At 37.9% G+C, this 4,275-nt stretch overlaps 1 non-coding gene across 1 annotated transcript; it reads right to left on the reverse strand.

Moving 5' to 3' along the window:
* Window positions 1-2,229: 2,229 nt before the first annotated feature.
* On the reverse strand, window positions 2,230-2,336 carry LOC130875270 (U6 spliceosomal RNA). Its single transcript, XR_009057201.1, has one exon. It is a non-coding gene; the product is annotated as a U6 spliceosomal RNA (small nuclear RNA).
* Between the last annotated feature and the right edge of the window lie 1,939 nt (window positions 2,337-4,275).

A 4,275-nucleotide genomic window follows, 5' to 3' on the forward strand; every position in this document is an offset into this window, starting at 1 on the left:
AAACATTATCAGAACGTTCTTTCTTTCTATCATATGGATTCTGCATACTCAGAGTCATCAGGCCAGCAGCAAGTGCCTATACCAATTGATCTATCTTGTCAGCCTCCAAAATTAATCCATTTTCCTCTTTCTATTTTCTGAGCCTGTTTATGTGGTAAACAAAAGAAAAATGAAACCATTATAATATAAATTTGTTACTAAATCTCTTTATATTTAGCAAACCTTCCTGTGTATAGAATTAACTATGATACAGATGAAGTAGGAGGATTGTTAACTTTATAAATATGACTGAGAAATTAAAATGTTATGGTTTAAAAACTGATGAAATGCAAATTTTAAAAAATGGTTGGAGGATTATAGAATCCAAGAAGTAAATAGAAGACAGTAAGCCAATGAAAATATGCTCATCACCACTAGAAATAGATGAAATATAAATTAAAATTAAAGTTTATTATCCGTGTATTTTATTTATTTGAATGTCTAAAATAAAATTCAAACCAAAAGGATCTTAGCACTGTATACTGGTGATGATGAAACATACTGCATCCAAGACAAGTTACAGATGCAAATATGACACTACATCTTAATAACTTATAACATAATGTATGCAATTACTATATATTCTATTGATCTCTTAGGTCTTTACTCCAAGGAAAGAAAAGCATATGTTCACATGTACAAGAATATTCACATAGAATGCAGAAAAGTATAGAAAGTTGAACTAGAAAACATGTCAATGTCATGCCCTTTATTATAGTATTATAGTATATTTTATCATTTTTTCAACTGGAGGATCTGTAAAAGTGATGCAGAAGATCTCTCTTTGTTCTTAAAAGTGTAAACTAATCTAATCTAGACTTATTTTAAAAATTATGATAATTAAATTTTATCAGGAAAACAGTATTTTTTTATTTTTATTTATTTATTTATTAAAGATTTCTGCCTTCTCCCCGCCACCACCTCCCATTTCCCTCCCCCTCCCCCATCAAGTCACTCACCCTCATCATCCCTAAGAGTAATCCAGGTTCCCTGCCCTGTGGGAAGTCCAAGGACCACCCACCTCCATCCAGGTCTAGTAAGGTGAGCATCCAAACTGCCTAGGCTCCCACAAAGCCAGTACGTGCAGTAGGATCATGTTGTTTTGTTGTTTTTTTCCAGAAAATACTGTTTTTGTTGTTGTTGTTTGTTTGTTTTTTATAGGGCTTTGTGGTATAATAAACTTTACTGGATGAATAGTCAGGATTCTCTAGAGGCTCATGGTGTTGGTGGCACCACCAACATCCACCCAGTTGATAATTTGTATATAGGATGGCTACTAATTTTTTTTTTTTGAGTGACTCCAACCAATTTGCTGAAGGTGTCTTTCAACTGTAGGAGTTCATGGTAGAATTTTTGTGGTTGCTAATGTATACCATCATATCATCTCTGAATAATGACTCATTTACTGATTCCTTTCCAATTTATATCCTGTTGAACTCTTTTTGTTGTTTTGTTGCTCTGTCTAGAACTTTGAGTACTATAATGATTGATATGGAGAATGGGACAGCTTTTTCTTATTCCTGCTGTGCACTGCTTTTATTATGCTAAGGGATATTTCTTGTATCACTGATCTCTCAAGACTTTTATCATGAAGAGATGCTGAATATTGTCAAAGATTATTTTAGGCATCAACTTAGATGATCATGTTTTGTTTTTTATTTCAGTTTGTTTATGTGGTACACTACATTGATAGATTTCATATGTTGGAACATTCTTGCATTGCTTACATAAAGACTATTTGATCATGACCGATTTTTTGATATGTTTTTGGATTTGTTTGGCCAGTATTTTATTGGGAATTTTTACATTAATGTTCATGAGGCAGTAATTCTATATATTTGGAATTATCTTTGGGCCACCCACCAACTTCCCAATAAAGACACAGACACCTAAATTAATTATGAATTCTCGACCTTAATTTAGGCTTGTGCCACTAGCTTTTTTAAGCTTAATTTAAAATGTTGCTATTCATCTAAATTTTGCTTCAGGGCTTTTTCCTTTCTTTTATTCTGTTTGATCTACTTTCTGGTTTCCTCCATGTCTGGCAGGCTGATCCCTGGCAACTCCCTGGCATCTGTTTTCTTTCTTTTTTTTCTTTTTTTTTTTTTGATTCTGTGTGTTCTTTATTGAATCAAGGCCCTTGAGAATGTATGAGTGATAACCAGTGAATAAGGCTTAAGCACTGTATTCTTTTTTTTTGAACACTTCATGAATTTGCCTGTCATCCTTGCGCAGGGCCCATGCTAATCTTCTCTGTATCGTTCCAATTTTAGTATATGTGCTGCCGAAGCGAGCACTACACTGTATTCTTTTGTACTTGGTTTCATTTCTTGTAATTCACTTTAATGTTAATGCATATGGTAGCATGTCATTATACCTTATTTTCTTTATTATTATTATTATTGAAAAAAATTTCTGCCTCCTCCCCGCCTCCCATTTCCCTCCTCCTCTCCCCACTCCTCTCCCCCTCCCCCCATTCCTTTCCCCCTCCGTCTCCAGTTCAAAGAGTAGTCAGGGTTCCCTACCCTGTGTGAAGTCCAAGGTCCTCCCCCCTCCATCCAGGTCTAGGAAGGTGAGCATCCAAACAGGCTAGGCTCCCACAAAGCCAGTACAAACAGTAGGATCACAAGCCAGTGCCATTGTCCTTGGCTTCTCATCAGCCCTCGTTGTCCACCATGTTCAGAGAGTCCGGTTTTATCCCATGCTTTTACAGTCCCAGTCCAGCTGGCCTTAGTGAGCTCCCAATAGATCAGCCCCACTGTCTCAGTGGGTGGGTGCACCCCTTGAGTTCCTGACCTCCTTGCTCATGTTCTCCCTCCTTCTGTTTCTCATTTGGACCTTGGGAACTCAGTCCAGTGCTCCAATGTGGGTTTCTGTCCCTATCTCCATTCATCGTCAGATGAAGGTTCTATGGTGATATGCAAGATATTCATCAGTACGGCTATAGGATAGGGCCATTTCAGGTTCCCTCTCCTCAGCTGCCCAAGGAGCTAACTGGGAACATCTCCCTGGGCACCTGCAAGCCCTTCTAGAGTCAAGTCTCTTGCCAAACTTAATTAAGCTATATACTTCCCTGTTCCCATATCCATCCTTCCTTTATCCCAACCATCTCATTCCCCAAAGCTCTCCCCATCCTCCCCGTCTAACTTTTCTCTCCACATCCCACCCCACCCCCAAGTTCCCAGTTTTTTCCCTGCAATCTTGTCTACTTCCAAAATCCAGGAGGGTAACTATATGTTTTCCTTTGGGTTCACCTTCTTATTTAGTTTCTCTAGGATCATGAATTATAGGCTCAATGTCCTTTATTTATGGCTAAAAGCCAATTATGAGTGAGTACATCCCATGTTTATCTTTTGGGGTCTGGGTTACCTCACTCAGGATAGTGTTTTCTATTTCCATCCATTTGCATGCAAAATTCAGGATGTCATTTTTGTTTTGTTTTGTTTTGTTTTCCCACTGAGTAGAAGTCTAAAGTGTAAATGTGCCACACCTTCTTTATCCATTTTTCTATTCAGGGGCACCTAGTTTGTTTCCAGGTTCTGGCTATTACAAATAGTGCTGCTATGAGCAGAGTTGAACAAATGCTTTTTTAGTATGATTAGGCATCTGTTGGTATATTCCCAAGAGTGCAATTATGTGATCCTGAGGTAGGTTGACTCCCAGTTTCCTGAGAAACTGCCACACTGATTTCCAAAGTGGTTGCACAAGTTTGTATTCCTAATAAGAATGAATGAGTGTTCCCCTTACTCCACAACCTCTCCAGCATAGACTATCATGGGTGTTTTTGATTTTAGCCATTCTGACAGGTGTAAGATGGTATTTCAAAGTTGTTTTGATTTGCATTTCCCTGATCGCTAAGGAGGTTGAACATGACTTTAAGTGTCTTTTGGCCATTTGAACTTCTTCTGTTGAGAATTCTCTGTTCAGTTAAGTATCCCATTTTTTTAACTGGGTTAGAGTATTAATGTCTAGTTTCTTGAGTTATTTATACATTTTGAAGATCAGACCTTTGTCTGAAACAGGGTTGCTGAAGATCTTCTCCAATTCAGTATGTTACCTTTTTGTCTTAATGGCACTGTCCTTTGCATTACAGAAGCTTCTCAGATTCAGGAGGTCCCATTTAATCATTGTTGCTCTTATTGTCTGTGCTACTGGGGTTATAAGTAGGAAGTGGTCTCCTGTGCCTATGTGTTGCAGACACATCCCTCTTTCTCTTCTATCAGGTTCAGTGTGGTC

The sequence above is a fragment of the Chionomys nivalis genome, chromosome 5 (genome assembly GCF_950005125.1).
Source record: "Chionomys nivalis chromosome 5, mChiNiv1.1, whole genome shotgun sequence".
In the NCBI taxonomy this organism is placed as follows: domain Eukaryota; kingdom Metazoa; phylum Chordata; class Mammalia; order Rodentia; family Cricetidae; genus Chionomys; species Chionomys nivalis.